The 17654-nt window shown below is 44.6% G+C and overlaps 1 pseudogene; it reads left to right on the forward strand.

Annotated features, from left to right (window-relative positions):
- Nucleotides 1–15004: 15004 nt before the first annotated feature.
- LOC119282988 lies at nt 15005–15143 on the forward strand (annotated as a pseudogene).
- The last annotated feature ends 2511 nt before the right edge of the window (nt 15144–17654 follow it).

Genomic DNA, 17654 nt, shown 5'->3' on the forward strand with positions numbered 1-17654 from the left:
GCAGGGTGATGGATCCGGAAGACTGAATGGGAAGGTGAGTGCCATTGCCAACAACAATGCTAGAGAAACAACGCTTTACAGAAGAATTAGAGTGGTCGAGGTTACCAGGGTTGCCGGTGACATGTGACGCGGCGCCGCTGTCGAGGTACCACTCATTGAGCGCAGAGCCATTGTTGGGGAAGCCATGAGCGCTGTAGGCGGCTTGCAGCATCGCGAGATGATCCCACGACGGCTGTGGTGGAGGAGGCGGTGTGGGGTAGCCTGAGAACTGCATCTGGTAGGCATGGGCATGCGAGCCGGGCCGAGGACCGAGCACGCCCGCAGTGTTCGGAGGAACCCAGCCAGGGCGCGGATTGGGCAGGGCCATGCCGTAGGGGCCGAAGAAGCCCATGTAGGGATTGGGCATGGGTGCAGGGAGGTTGTTGGTGAAGCCGCGCTGCCCCTATCGCCACGTCTGCGCCTGCGACCCCGACCGCGTCCATGTCCACGGTCACCGCCCTCCTGGCGAGTGCCGGAGCCGCGACCTTGCTGGTGCCCATACCCGCCGCGCTCTGGGTCGCGCTCGATGGCGCGGTCGCCGCGATCACAGGGGCGTGTGCCCGATGGGCCAGCCGAGCCAGAGGAGCTCCCAGAGGGAGTGGAGCCGCCAGTGACGGAGAGGATGGTGATGGGCTCGTCATCGGTGGCTGGGCCTGGTTCTCCTCTTCAAGCTTGACGCGGGAGAAAACTATCTCGAATGGCGGTAGGGGAACGGTGTCGACCAAGACAACGCGGATGGTGTCGAGACGTTTGTCGATGCCGTGGAGGAACTGGGTGGTGAGATCCACCTCGATGAATGCGTGATCGATGTCCGCGAGCCCAGCGGTGAGCAACTTCATGCGGCGAGCGTACTCCGCGACGGAGAGATCCCCCTGCTTGAGATTACGGTACTGCCGGTTGAGCATCATGTACTGGGCAGCCCGATTGGTGAGGAAGTAGTCACGGATCCGAGTCCAGAGCTCGTACGTGGAGGTGGCACCGACGACATAGTCAATAAGGGCATCAGCGAGAGTGGCGTAAATCCAGAGAACGAGATGGGCGTCAAGTTCAGGGGTGGCGGCGTCAGCGTTGGGCGGCAGTGGGTGCTCGATGAAGTGGGCGACGCCGTAGTGGATCAAGACCATGAGGAAGAAAGACTTCCACTTATGATAGTTGTGGTCATCGGGATTGAGGAGAAATTTGATGTGGTTTTGAATGCTATCGCGGAAGATGGGATGTGGAGAAGAGGTGGACGAGGAAGGCGTCAGAGATGCAGTGGAGGAGAAAAGGGGGGCGAATTGGGAGGTGGTGGGAGCAGAGGTGCCGTCAAAGATGAACGGCGAGGATCCGGCCGAGGTGGAGGGGGCGGTGGCAGCGGAGGTGCCGGTGTCAGAGAGGGAGCCCGGCGAGGTGGCGGCGCTGCTTGCCAAGGAGGTGTCGGCGTTGGTGCCCGAGGAGGGAGAGGAGTCGACAGCCATGGGGAACCGGGAGTCTGATACCAAGTTGAGCAGTGAAACTGCACTCTGTATTGATTCAGTCATTGCCTGTACAACTTATACACAAGAGAGTCATAACTAAGCGCCCGAGAGAAGCGGCACGCAGGCCAGGGGGTGAGTCACAATCCTATATACATGGAAACAGTACATGTACACATATAGCAGGTTACACAGGTATAATACATTCTAACATAGATATGGTGGTGGTAAAAAAGCAACCATGTGACTTTCAATACATCTCAGAAAAATAGGAAGACAATTTCAAATGGGACTAAATTGAAATTGATATCTCATTATCTCAACCTCACTCGCTGCAACACAAATATCATTTTCAGTGAGAAAAAATGCAGAACAATAAACTAATTTATGCCCACACACAAAAAATATCATTCATAAAAGGGAAACACAATTGAATCGATAGTTTGAGAAAAAGCAAACTGATAATAGTAGAAGGAGCACTACGTGCTTGAATCATAGAATAGGAGGGAGCTCTTACAAATCTGAGCACTAAGCTTATTTTTAATGATTATTTAGTAGACTAAATTGGCAATAAAAAGTGGTATGCTATGTCGCCCTGGTCCTCTATTGTGCAGATCTGAGTTGCATATAACAACCATGCAGGTACCCAAGCCTTGTTCGTCAACAAGTACCGCTGCCTCCCTGTTGACGCCAGCAAGCTAAAGACGAGATTGTAGGCAGCATCTATTATGCAGATTACTCCATGATTGTAGCTTACGATAGCAAGATTTTTCAGAATGATGGATGGGTGAAAAATCATCCCGAACATGTTGTTGAACATGTCCCAAATCAAGAAGATTATGACCGCCCTTTTCGTCTCGCCCAGATCGTGGTGGATTATTGCAGGAGTGCCGAGCAAGAGTAGTCTGAAGAAGTACACAGATGATGCGGTCTTATGGTGGGGGTTCTTTCATTGAATATGAGGACTGGTCATTGTGGTCGATGAATTGACAAAAATAGTACTTTCTGCAGATTTGCATGAGATCTGTAATTTGCAATCGATTTGTTAGTTTTGGCCAAACATGTATTGTTGTTTTTGTTTATTTCTCTGCACAAAGTACGCCACTATTTGCTGAATGAATTATCATTCGAAAGCTATGGTTACTGATATGACAATGTAGAACTATCATCGAGATATTGATGTGGTCTAAAGCAACCATAAATTGGACTTTCAATAAATATCAGTAAATTGGAAGACAATTTTAAGTGGGAGTATGTTTAAATGGATATCTCAGCCATACTGTCCAAGCAACACCAAGATCATTTTCAAAGAGAACAATGACCTTATTTATGCCCACACACACACACACAAAATCATTCACAAAATGGAAATACACTTCAATCAATAGTTTCAGAAAAAACCAATTGATAATAGTGTACTACATGCTTCAATAATAGAATAAGGGAGCTCTTACAAATCTGAGCACTAAGCTTATTGTCAATGTTTAGTAGACTTAATTGGCTATAAAAAGTGGTAGGCTAAGTTACCAGGGTGCACAATCATGCACATCTCAGTTGCATATCACACCCGTGCAGGCAGCACTCCGTACGCAACATCATGGCATCGACCAGTAGGAGAGAAAGCTGTGAAACATGTTATACAAATTTTTTTCTGGATGTACAGACAGACACGGTATTGGCTTTGCCAGGTCCATGTTCTAACACTATGCAGACAAATATGACTTGAAAGTTTTGGAAACTTCACCCAGGCTGACAACAGCAAGAATTCAATGAGTACAATGAAGTATAAATACTGTGTTTAGCTTCAGATATCAAATTTTGCAGATCGTATGGTTTCGTCTTTCAGTAAAATGGTAGACCATTCTGGGTTTAGAATTTGATTCCTCTTACTGGAGCACATGAAGGATATACATAAAAATATTATACCTTTCGACCACGGTTAGTTATCAAGTCATCCTTCCGATCTCCTGACTCTAACTTGTTTCATTAAGTTAGTGAAGATGAAAAGCACAAAAGAAAGATACTTCCTAAAAACAAGAGGAACAAAAAAAAGCCCAAATCCTTTTTTATTTTACCTTTTTATATTATACAAGCAGTAAAGTAAACATACTGACAAGAAAAATATAGGAAAACAAAATATGCGAACTACCTATGGCTGTACCACCATTTCCCACCGCCCTTGTCTTGGATCACCATTGGTAAGGTCATTGAGAATGATGTCTGTCAGCTGATAATGATTGTGAGCATACAATACTCACCGACTCAAGTGCATTGAGATATTCCAAGTTTTTTTCACGAACCTAAATTTTATAGTGCCCAAAAACAGTAGATTAATTGCATTTTTGACATTTCATGGGAAAAATAAAGAAATTAAGAGTAATTGGGTCAATCATCTCCATTATGTAACAAGCTAAAATTAAAATAAACTAGTTCCATTATAAAGCATAACTAGAATTGAACAAGTAGATCGATAGTGGCACTTGCTCCCATCAATGCTCTAATACACTACAATTTGCATAAACTAGACATTCACATTAAGTGGTATAAAACTCAGATTAAACCCTTCCACGTGTCACAGATAGTGTGCCTCTGTGGCCAATATGAAAACTAGCATCAATCCTCCAATTGTTCTGCCACCATGTCATTTTGATAATTGTCTTGTTTGTGTCGATACTAGAACTACTTCAATCTAGTATACATGGTATAAGTACTAAAGTGGGATAAATAGGAAGTAAACGACTCCTATCAAATAATATCAACGAAAAACATTGGTAAAAAACCATGTATCCTACCTTTTGCTATTCTATTATATAAAAATTTACAATGGCGTGTTGAAATAATCTTGATGATAATTGATACAAAATATAGGTGATTTTGCTCACTACAATCAATATTTCTTGTCTGCACATCATAAATTCTTTTTCTTTTTGCAGAATGCACATCATAAGTTGTGTTTTCGTGTGGCCTCTTGTCCCTTATATATGTGCCTTTTCTTGACCAACATGGCTTGATATCATCCTAGTTGAGTTAGTAGATGATAGTTATCTGAACAGAGATATGCGTTAGTCGATTCAAACTCTGTGTTCCATCTGAAAATTGGAGTCCTTTCCGGGTATGACAACGTAGAAGGGTTCTTGTACAGCCCACATACCATATACCGATACATCATTATGTGATTATATGGTATTTATATGTAATATTTTACTACTAATTGATATTCCTCGCTCTGTGCTGACATAATCAACCATATTGCCGTCTATTTCCTAGCCACCGGTGCACATCAACTACTCATGTACATCCATGCATACTACCATAGCTAGCACACCATCACCGATGACCGAAAGAATACCCAGAATCTTGTTCCTGCCCCCACCAATGTTGCACTACGATGGCTACTACCATGGAAAAATTGCCACCCCTAAATTTAAAGTAGTATTGTGTTATTAAGAAAAGCTCACTAGTAGGAAAACCTTACGGGAGTTGTTAGTTAGATATGCTGCTGAAAAAATTAACGCCGCTCGTATTTAGAAAAAAATACCAGAGACATTGCCGAACTCACACTTGCCTGTGGTGCACAAGTATCAGAAATGTTGAATCTAACGTGCATGCCCTGGCTGTTTGGCAAAAAGCCCTGGCGTTGGTGAATAAGTCGGCGCCACGGAAACTCGATGCATCACCAGCATTTGTGTGTGTCCTGACACCACAACTAGCAACCAAAATATATGCGGCGTCTTAGATAAAAGCCCACGCAGCTAGAGATGGTCATATCTCAGTGTTGGTCCATACCTCAACGCCACTGAAAGGGGAGAACCTAATAGGTAGTGCCTCTCTTGCGTATATGCTAGATTTCACAAGATCACAAAGGCACAGAAGAAAATATTTGAACATATGGCACTTGGGAAACATGTTGGAAATATGCCCTAGAGGCAATAACATTTGTATTCTTATATTTCCATATTCATAATTAAAGAGTTTATATTCTATGTTATAACTGCTATAATCCCGGAATATGCGATTCAGTGGAAAACTCATATGCAAGTGTTGTTGGTGATCACTTTTTCCAAATCTTATGATATCATTAAGTGTAACGATAGTCCTAAAACAACATTGAGATTATGACTTTGGAAGAATGATCATACTAAATCGACCAAACTTGTTTGTTGTGAATTGGATTAATATCGTCTGTATTCAATTGTGATAACACGGAGTATTAACGTGTGATATTGCTCCTAAGACCATGAGAGTATCGTGGTCACTTCGTAGTGTCCAGTGAGCTTTCAGGTTGCTCAAACGTCACCCGTAACACGGTGATCGTAACGAGAACTTCCAGGTTCATCGGAAAGTTTGAAAACTAGATGGATAGCTCAAGAGTGGGATTTTCTCCTCCGTCGATGGAGAGGTATTCTTAGGGCCCTCTTGGTGTGGCCGTATCAACCATAGTCTGGCCAGACATAAGTGACTTTATCACGGGGATGCTGGAACACAATAACGAGAAAGAAGAACAAAATCGATAACAAGGATTTCGGTATAATGAGCATAGTCATGACTCAAGAGGATAGCAATGCATCCTAGGTTTTGTGAAGTGTCGCAAAGTAAAGGGAACATCATATGATAACCAATGGTTCACTCGAATATCATTCGCATACTCACATGGACAAATATGGACGACCATGGTCCCATTGTCGATCATCGAACGAATGGTTTCGTTCATGTCTTGGAGTTATCGAACCTATGGGGTCACAAGCTTATGGTAATCATGATCTGCTGAATATTATTAGGATGGTAGTCATGAGAATATATTTGTGAAATTATTTCATGAATATTCAGAATAGTTCCGAGAGGTTCCGGAAGCGTTTCTTTTTTTTTGCAAGGAAAGAGTGAATATATTAGCTAGCAATATATTAGCCAAACTGCAGTTTTCACCTGCTCTCTACCTAGCTGTGCTAAGCCATGGCTCACAGAGTTGGCTTCACGACTAATTTTGACTATCAAGACATCTCTTTCCTGAAGAAGTTCACGAATATTCTGGACACGCGACGTATAGCGCGACATGTTGTGGCTGGAGGATTGCACCAGCGCAACAGCTTCAGCACAGTCCGTCTCCACGGACACCGGAAGTGGTGACCACTGGAGGGCAAGGGCCAGTCCCTCCTCCATCGTAGCAAGTCCTGCGTCCACGTCGTCCGCGCATCCAAAGAGGTACCCGCATGCAACAAAGATCGAGGATCCAACACTGTCACGAAGCGCCATGCCCGTTCCTGCTGACCCGTCTGGAATGAACGATCCATCCACATTGAGTTTGACCCGGTTCGCTGGTGGAGGTTCCCATTTCTGATGCACTTTTTGACGGCCATCCAACGAGTGGCGTGTAGAGGTGCAGCTCTGGACGTAATCCACCACTTGCTTTCCCTTCTGAACATCAACAATAGGGTGGTGCTGAATAAGCAAGAGAGAGTTGAGGTAACTTGCCAGAATTTTTTTTTTTGAGCCTTGAGCCATTGGTGGGATTTTTTGGTGGGTGATTTCATTGTGGTAATGCCATACACGCCAAAGAATCATGAGAACCATAGCCCGCTGCTACTTCGTCATTGCATGTAGAACTTGCAATATCCATTCAGGCCCAGTTGGCTCAAAAATGCCTTCAGCAGGGAGAGTCCATTCTTGACACATTGCTGACCAGAGCTCACGCGCATGTGGGCATCGGAGTAGGGCATGGAAAGCATCTTCTGGTTCCAGTCCACACACAGTGCATGTGGGATCTTCCTCCATATCTCTTCTGCACATGTTCTCCTGGGTAGCCAAAGCATTAGACGCAAGCTTCCATGAAAAAATCCGTACCTTAGGAGGGACTGGACATTGCCAAATGAGCTTCCAGTCAGGTCTGTAGCCACTCGGATTGTTGCTGGACGTGCCATTGCTTTTGTTACACATTTTTTCATCAAGAGCCATGTCGTATGCATTGTGCATGGTGAACATCCCTCGTTTTTCCGGGTGCCATGCAAGAAAATCTTCTTGATTCCGTGTTGACGGTTTAATTTTGATGGTTTCCACAACATCAACAGGTAGGAAGTGTTGGCGGACAAGGGCCATATTCCAGTTTCCATTGGGGCTGATGAAATCTGCCACCCATCTTAGCCGGCATCTCCCTCTAGCAGTGAAGGGATGCTCTGGTCGCCTCCATTCTAACTCTTTTGTTGTACTGCTAAATCCAGTCATGTCAATGTATCTAATGCATATTTCTTTTTTGTCCTTCGACAAAACTACATAAGCAACACATGCATGTCAACACATCTATTATATTTTTCTTTTTGGTTTATTATTTCTCCGTCTCTTCTAGTTGTCCTTTCTATATAGCTTCTCTATGTATGGAGTTTGTGCCCAGCTTTTTATTAATCTGTACATGTTTCTTACTCCTATGTCCATATCGGAAATATTAGTGCTTTATCTTCAAATAATATTTTGCATGTGTAGTTTGCCAGTGATTAAGGTTTTTAAGTCGCTTCTGATTAAGGTAATATAAACATGATTTTTTTTCTTGGTCCTTTTTCCAACTGGAACTAATCTGTTACATTCGCGATTCTGCAGCCAACTACTAATCCTGCTTGCTTGATCTTTCTCAGTCCAGCTCTTATCTTATATATTCAATTTATTTAATATTATTAATTAGATCTTTGTCTCTACAATTAGGACGCATCAACACAATTAGCGGATAATATTATAGCTTATCTATAGTATTGTGAGGGCTTAAAAATAGTTTGTGTACCATGGAGTTTCAAAATAGGCTTCCTACACTTTTTCTGACATTTAAGGGTTGCAAGTACTATCATTTTAGAAATGACCCAATTCAGCAACGTCATTCTTTGCATTTCCATAGTGGTACTACTTTTATAAATGTCCAGTTTTTACTTTAACGTAAACTGGCTTTGATGTTCCCTTGGCGCAAAAGAAAAAAGTATGGCCATATATTTTTTGAGTACAAAATCATCTTATCTAGATCCCACATTTTCTTTCTTGTTTGGCATCGCTAATTAGATTACGCTGGGCGGCTGGTTTTAGATTATTTTTTTGTGCTGGGGTGGAGCTTTAAAAATATTTTCTTGCCATGGCGTTTTATAGTTACAGGCCGCTTAACAGGTTTATCTATTTCCAAGTTCGGCTGGGTTTGAGCTTTAAAAGTGCATGTCCCTTGAGTAGGGCGTTTCGGTGCCTAGGCTCATCTGCACCCGGTTAGAAAAAATCGTAAAATATTCAAAACCAATTCAAAAAATTCCAATTTTTTTTTGTGTGGTTGAAAATTTGATGCGTGAGACCCGCTCCAAATTTCATGTCATTTGGAAATCTGAGCAGCTCTCAGCAAAAAAGAAAAATCGGGTCAAAACAGTACATGAACAGTAAACATTTATACAGACCCCCAATTTGTCTTTTTTTTGAGAGCTTCTCAGATGTCCAAATGACTTGAAATTTAGAGTGGGTGTCATGCATCAAATTATCTACCACACAAAAAATATTGGAATTTTTTGAATTTTTGTAGTATTTGTTTTGTTTTTTTCGTCAGCACGGGTGCAGAGATACATTTTCGATGTCCCTTGTCCTTGTTGTAGGTGCATCCAAACATTTGGTTAACTCTTTCTTTTAACCGGATGATTAAAATATCCTTCTTGCATGTAGATATCGTGATGAATCATGACTCTATCTTTCCTGTACCACATACATTAGTTGATTATTTTTTTAACCTGTCAACTTCGACACTTTGGCCTATGTTTACGTTTCCCATTCCCCTTCTAACTGTTTTATTAACTTTTTTGGTTATAGTTGCCTTATTATGTATACATGTGACAGTTCAATGCCCTCGTTCATACATCTTAATATGTTACGTATTTTTTCTTAAATCTCGGTCATTATTATTTTGATCAAACGATATAAAAATTATTAGCATATGTGGACAAATGTGATGGCTCGTTTGACTCTTATCTTAATTATATAAAGATAGATGCACATAGTGATGACTCAGGAGGATAGCAATGCATCCCAGGTTTTGTGAAGTATCGCAAAGTGAAAGGGAACATCACATGATAACCAAAGGTTCACTCGAATATCATTCGCATACTCACATGGACAAATATGGATGACCTTGGTCCCGTTGTCGGTCAATGAACAAACGGTTTCGTTCAAGTCTTTGAGTTATCGAACATATGGGGAGCTTGTTGCAATCACGATATGCTGACTCTTATTAGAAGGGGAGTCAGAAGAATATATTTGTGAAATTATTTCATGAATATTCGGAATAGTTCCGAGAGGATCCGGTAGCATTTCAGGGTCATTGGAAGGGTTTCGATGAGTATCGGGTAATACCAATAAAACATATGTAGGTGGAAAAAGTTTCTAAAGATGTAATATATATATATATATATATATATATATATATATATATATATATATATATATATGTACGTATATGTATGTATGTATATGAAATGATCTAGAAGTATTTGGAACATTTTATATTTAATTTAAGTGTCAACGGGACTTAAAAGGCCAAAAGATGGAAGGCAACTTGGGCCAAAAAGACCCAAGTGGAAAACTGCCTCCTTGCCTACGGAAGCAGGCCGAATTGGGAGAGGGGAGGAATCAGACTCCTCCTCCCAGGCCGGCACACTTTCCCCCTTGGTGTCGGCGCTCCCTCTCCCCTCTATCCTATATGTACACCAGGATTTGTTCTCTTTATAATACATAAGTTTTGGAGCCTCCTCTAGTTCTTCTAGTTCTTCTAGTTCTAGTTCTAGTTGGTCCCAGTTGACTAATTAAAGGTAGGATAATCCTGTTGTCCTCATAATTAGAAGCCATTTGTGGTTCTAATCTCCTCCCTTTAATTCTCGAGCGGTGAATAGTTCTGGACGGCGAAGCGCTGCTGGATCTTGCAACCAAGTAGAGAGGCCGTGATTTCGGTCTTAGGTTGGAGGAACTGTTCGTGGGCACTACGAGGGCTCGTCATCGACGGTATGAGGGTATTCAAGTAAGATCTACACCGACACGTTCTTCTTCCATTGTAACTCGGTGACGTAACGATCGTGATCTCAACCTGTTATGCATCTTCATATAGATCTTGGGTGATTGTAGGTGCAATTTTTTTGGTTTCTACTAGGTTTCCGAACAAAGCAAACATTAATTAGGTATATTCGGTACTTCCAGTACATAAATATTTTGGTCAGCAGAGGCTACGCACGTGCCAAAATGAACACCTTGTATTACATGGCATGTACCATGATGTCACATATTCGTAGTATAGTCTGTGTATTTGTCTCAGTTCCTTAAATTATTAGCAGTGGCGGGCTTCGAGAAGTGCTCGCCACCAAGAGTTTGCGCCGTCAACGCCTTTAGTGGTCATAACTAGTGCCGGGCCCTACAGCATGCTCGCCTCTACTTGATTTGTACCATTGGCGGACGGGCGCCTGCCACTGATGCCGTGTTAGTAGTGGCAGGAGGTCAGTGGCGAGCGCCCTTGAGAGCTTTGCCCGCTAGTACTGGGCTTTTTGTGTGCACTACGGCTAGGCATTCTTGCAGTAGTGGATTCTGTCGTAGGAAACGTGCGCGATGGATGATGTGTGATGAATGACTCATCCCACACGTTCCTTGCAATACATCATGTGTGATGAATGACAGATCCCACATGATTGGGTCTCTCCAATAGTGCGTGATAAGCGGTCTGAGAGCAAAAGTTTCTACCAGAAAAAAATTGCTGGATGGAAGATAAATCTCACATGTGTTATTCTTGCTGACCGTGTGTGATAGATCAACACTTTGCACAACTTTAGTTTCGGGAAAATTGTGTGCGATAGGTAGGCCTATCTCACATATTTTGTTCTTGCCGGTCGTTTGCGGTAGCTCAATTCCATCACACACATTTACTTTCGGGTGTATCGTGAGCGATTGGGGCCTTATCCCACATGGTTATCCATTAGCTTGTGCGAAGCACTCCCCCTATTGCACAACAGGATTAATTCATTGCTTAAGGTTTAGTTTTAGTCAAGTACAATGGGGTAGGAATGCAGCCCCCTTTCATTACATGTATATGGAGTGATATAGGTACAAGTAAGCTGGTGTGAACACTAGTCTTTTTTTCATTTTTGGAGAGCAATAAAATGGTCTTTTTTTTTCATTTTTGGAGAGTAATTAGAGGCATGCCTGGCACCTTCTTTTTGTTTAAGTTCTTCCAAAAATACAAGGCCGACGCACGAAATCTATAGTAGGTATTCACCCGCAAACGATGTTTTGGAAAGTACTCATAAATAATCCCAATTGCTACAGGGCATGCATTGATGTTGGTAATTTTGGTAGGGATTAATCGTCAAAATGTCGTACGTTTTCACACACACCAGAATTGTTTGGATTGCAAAGTTTGAAACATTTGCAAGCGGGAAAAGACCCGCCGAGAGAATATGTGTGTGTGTATATAGTCAACCGATCCATCCAGCACAAGCAAACACAAGACAAAGCATACGAGCGTATAGCCAACCGGCCCATACACCCAGCACACAAGCCTTGCCAGCTCACGTCGACTTCCGGGCCGCCTGCCGCCTGCCGCGGTTGACGCCTACGTAGACTTCCGGGCCGCCTGCCGCGATTGGCGCCGCGTCATCCCCAACCCCAGGGCGGATGCCAAGGACCCAAAATTCATTCCGACCAAGTGGATCATGGCAAGGCACTCCCTCTTCGAGGACGGAAAGGTCACCTTCGTCAACCTCAGCACCGGGCGCTCCATCTGTAAGGACATCTCCCTCCTGCTCGGTAGATACTTCTTCATCGGCGTCGCTGCAGGCGGGCTCCTCGTGCTCGGGGAGCAAAAGCATCCATACCAAACTCGGGTGGTCAACCCATTCACCGGCGCAATGGTCCACTTCGAGGCGGGGATACCCTGGGACAAGGTGGAGGCAGTTGCCGTGACCTTGTCCCCTATGAGGGTGTTCGCCAGCAGCCCGCAAAGGAACTCCGTCAGGTGGATCGACGAGACTACAGAGGAAAGTGTGTCCGGTTGGGGATTTCATGATAAATGGTTCGGGGCGTCTCAGGGATGCCTCGTCGGCATGACTCCCTTTGCCGGCGACCTGTACACCACTGACGTCGATGGGTCCATCATCTCGGCAACCGATGCCGCCGCTGCAGAGAAAGATCAACGTCAACAACTTCTAGCCATTCTGAGCCTTGAGTCTTACGCACAGGAATGTCATGGCAATTACTTTTACCTGGTGGAGTCGGAGGGGGAGCTGCTGTTCGTAATGGAGTGCACGCAGCCGTTTTACAATGGAGGCCCGCTGGTGTACAAGGTGGACGCCGTGAACAAGGTACTTGTGCCGGTCTGGAGCCTCGGCAGCCAAGCCCTGTTCGTGAGCAAGTACCGGTGCCTCTCTGTTGACGCCAGCAAGCTAAAGACGGTGGAGGAAGGAAGCATCTACTATGCAGATTACTCCATGATTATAGCCTATGATTATGAGATTTTTCCGGACGATGGTTGGGTAGAAAAGCAGCCCGAAAATGCTGTTCAATTTCACCCAAACCATGAAGATTATGACCGCCCTTTCAGTCTTGCCCAGATCTTGGTGGATTATTGCAGGACTGCCGAGCACGACTAGACTGAAGAAGTACACAGATGCTGCCGCCTTCTGGTGCCGGTAGTTTCAGTGAAGGTGATGACAACGAATTGGACTGATCATGGTGCATGGTCTATGAATCGGCAAAAGTAGTACTTTCTCTAGCGCTTTGTATGAGATCTATAATTTGTAATCATCGTTTTGTTAATTTTGGTCAAACATAAATAGGTTTCTGCTTTTGGCAATTTCTCTGCACAAAGCACATCACCGTTAATTTGCTGTAAATGCGAGAAGTGGCTGAATTACCATTCGAAAGCTGTGCTTGCTCATATCATAAATTAGGAGTATCATTTAGATATGGAGGTGGTAAAAGAGCAACCATGTGACTTTCAATACATCTCAGAAAATTGGAAGAAAATTTCAAATGGGACTAATTTTAAATTGATATCTCATTATCTCAACCTCACTCGCCATGCAACACAAATATCATTTTCACTGAGAAAAAATACAGAACAATGTCCTTATTTATGCCCACACACAAAAAATATCATTCATAAAAGGCAAACACAATTGAATCGATAGTTTGAGAAAAAGCAAACTGATGATAGTGGAAATTTGAGCACTAAGTGCTTGAATCATAGAATAAGGGAGCTCTTACAAATCTGAGCACTAAGCTTATTGTTAATGATTAATTAGTAGACTTAATTGGCAATAAAAAGTGGTATGCTATGTCGCCCTGGTCCTCCGTTTTGCACATCTGAGTTGCATATATAACAACCATGCAGGTACCCAAGCCCTCTTCGTCAACAAGTACCGCTGCCTCCCTGTTGACGCCAGCAAGCTAAAGACGGTGGTAGAAGGCAGCATCTATTATGCAGATTACTCCATGATTGTAGCTCACGATAGCAAGATTTTTCAGGATGATGGATGGGTGGAAAAGCAGCCCGAACATGTTGTTGAACTTGACCCAAATCAAGAAGATTATGACCGCCCTTTTAGTCTCGCCCAGATCATGGTGGATTATTGCAGGAGTGCCGAGCAAGAGTAGTCTGTGTTAGAATATAAAGTGTATAGAGATAGGATAGTGGTTTAAACTTGTATCTCTATCTATCTCTTCTTCTCTCCCGTATCTCCTGTAACCTCTCGAGGAGATCACGATCACGATCGATCTCTCTCAACTTGTACATCAAGACTTCGGTCATATAAATACAATGCGGCCCGAGACAAAGGGTTCTATGCTTCGTCATATGGTATCAGAGCCCTTCCTCTCGTACGTCTAGCCCTCAAGAAGGAATCCATCTAGTTGATCGCAGAAGAGAGGAATCGAGATCGAGAAGAGAGGCAACCATGTCAGGAACCACGCCGTCCACCACTGCTGCCACCACGTCCACCACGTCCGCATCCACCATGAGCGCTCTGTCCACTTTATCTGCACCTTCCACCTTCGCCTCATCTTCCACCTCCAGCAGCAGCTCGCCCTCTCTCGGTCCGCCTCCGTCAGAGAAGCTTACGAGGACGAACTTTCTCCTCTGGAAGGCTGTCGTGCTACCTCAGATCAAAGGAGCACAGATGGAGCACTTCCTCGACGCCACAAGCCCGGCGCCCCCTGCCACCATCACCATCAACAACAATGGGACGGAAGAGCAGGTCTTCAACTATGCCAGATCGATCTGGTTTGCGCAACAACAACATCTACAAGGGTATCTCATGGGGTCTCTGTCTCAAGAGGTCCTTGCCCAAGTAGCGATGCTCCAGACGCCGGCCGAGGTGTGGAACTCCATCCATGCCATGTTTGCTGCACAAACACAAGCCCAGAAGATCAACACAAGGATGGCGCTCACCAACCTGCAGAAAGGTAATCTAACCATGGCAGAATATCTTGGGAAAATTAAAACCCTTACAGATGAAGTTGCCTGCGCCGGTGCACCGCTCGGAGACGCCGAGATCATCTCCCACGTCATCGCCGGCCTCGACATCGACTACAACCCTGTGATCTCGGCCTTGGCAGCGCGGGTCGAAGCTGTTACGGTTCAGGAGCTGTATAGCCAGCTCCTGAGCTTCGACGCCCGCCTCAGCATGCTTCAAGGAGGCAATCTGCGCCAGTCCTCTGTCAACGTCGCCTCCCGTGGACGTGGTCGTGGGCGTGGACAGCAGTGGCGCGGTCGCGGAAACAGCAGCGGCGGCGGGCGCAGTGGTAACCAGGGCCACGCTCGCCCTGGTGACCGCGGCAACAATGGTGGTGACCGCGGCGGCGGCAACAACGGCTACAATGGCGGCTACAACGACGGCTACAACAACAACAACCGTCGGCCTAGATGTCAGCTGTGCAAGAAACCGGGCCATGAAGTCATTGACTGCTGGCACCGGTATGATGAGGACTTCGTGCCCGATACAAAGCATGTCGCTGCAGCCATGCGGGAGCACGGCGGAGCTGATGGTGACACGGTCTGGTATGCTGACTCTGGAGCTATGGACCATGTCACAAATGAGCTAGAGAAGCTTGCCCTTCGAGAGAGGTATCACGGCAATGATCAAATTCACACTGCAAGCGGTGGAGGTATGGACATCGCCCACATTGGTTAATCTTCTATTAATTCCCCTAGTCTTAAACGTGATCTTGTTCTTAAAGATGTCCTTCATGTACCTCAAGCCGATAAAAATCTAGCTTCCATGTCTCGTTTAACTTCCGACAATAATGTTTTCTTTGAAACTCATCCTACCTATTTTTTCATAAAGGACCAGGCAACGAAGGAGCTCATCCATCACGGTAGATGCATTGGAGGCTTATATGCCATCACATCAAGAGTCTTTGATCGAAAGTGTCACCGTCAAGTTTATTCTGCCATCAAGCCTTCCTTAGCCAAATGGCACCAAAGATTAGGTCACCCTTCTCCAAATATAGTCAAGCAAGTAGTCAATAAAGGCAATCTTTCATTGTCACGTAGTCCCGAAAGTGAGTCAGTTTGTGGAGCTTGTCAAAGTGCAAAGAGTCACCAACTTCCTTATCCTCTGTCAAATAGTGTGTCTCATGCTCCTTTAGAGCTTATTTTCAGTGATGTATGGGGTCATGCAAGAGATTCTTTTGGTCGCAAGAAATACTATGTCAGTTTTATTGATGATTATAGCAAATTCACTTGGATATATTTGCTTAAGTTCAAATCTGAAGTCTTTTCTGTTTTCCAAGAATTCCAAAAACTTTTTGAAAGACAATTTGATAGAAAGATCCTTGCAGTCCAAAGTGATTGGGGAGGAGAATATGAGAAACTCAATTCTTTCTTCCGTAGCGTTGGCATTATTCATCATGTCTCTTGTCCTCATGCACATCAACAAAACGGTTCAGCCGAACGCAAACATCATCATATTGTGGAAGTTGGTTTATCTCTTCTAGCTCATGCATCAATGCCACTTAAATATTGGGATGAGGCCTTTATCACAGCTACTTACCTTATCAATCGTTTGCCTAGTCGAGTCATTGGCAACACTACTCCTTTGGAACGTTTGTTTCATCAAAAACCAGACTATAGCTCTCTAAATTTTTTTGGGTGTGCTTGCTACCCAAATTTGCGTCCCTACAATCGCCATAAACTTGAGTTTCGGTCCACCCAATGTGTGTTTCTTGGCTATAGTAATCTTCATAAAGGATACAAATGTCTAGAAATCTCATCCGGCCGTATCTATATATCTTGTGATGTTATTTTTGATGAAACATTATTTCCATTTGCTAAACTTCATCCTAATGCGGGAGCTCTTTTGCGTGCTGAAATCTCCCTTCTTTCCGATCCTCTGTCTTCTCTTGATCACGGGGGTGAATTAATTAGAACTGATCATGTGGAAAATTCCATGGAAAATTTTGAATCTCATGTTGATTGTGCAGCCACAGGCCATGATTTTATGTGTGTAGATGCAGCCAAAACAGGACCAGGCGCCAGATCCCAGGCAGATTCGTCTGGCGCTGCAGTCACGCGATCCGAGGTCGATCCGCGCCGCAGTCTGACGGGAGCGGGATCCCAGGCGGATCGCCAGGCGGATCGCCTCGCGTCCCCCGTGATGCCCGGTCGGGTGGCCGACAGCCCACCAGGCGCGGAGCCAACCAGCACCTCTGGACCGGTGGCCGACAGCCCGCCAGGCGTGGAGCCTACCAGTGCAGAGCCCACCAGCCCGCGCCGCAGCGTCTCGCCCTGCGCCACACGTTCCGATGCTGCTGGCGACGGGGGGAGCGTGTCTGCCGACAGATTTGTTGTACCGGACGGATCTTCTGTGCCGGACGGATCCGTGGCCAGTTCTGCAGTAACTTCAGTTCCTCTCCATCATACACGATCTCAGTCAGGTATTGTCAAGGACAAGAAATATACGGATGGTACAATCAGGTATGATAAACTTAAGCGAGCATTTCTCACAAGTACTGGTGAACCAACAAATTTGCATGATGCTCTTGCAAACAAGGATTGGAAGAAGGCTATGGATGTTGAATATGATGCATTAATTCAAAACAAAACTTGGCGATTAGTTCCACCAAAGAGGGATGCTAATGTGATTGACTGCAAATGGGTATATAAAATTAAGAAACGAGCTGATG

Source organism: Triticum dicoccoides, chromosome 3B, assembly GCF_002162155.2.
Source record: "Triticum dicoccoides isolate Atlit2015 ecotype Zavitan chromosome 3B, WEW_v2.0, whole genome shotgun sequence".
Taxonomy (NCBI): domain Eukaryota; kingdom Viridiplantae; phylum Streptophyta; class Magnoliopsida; order Poales; family Poaceae; genus Triticum; species Triticum dicoccoides.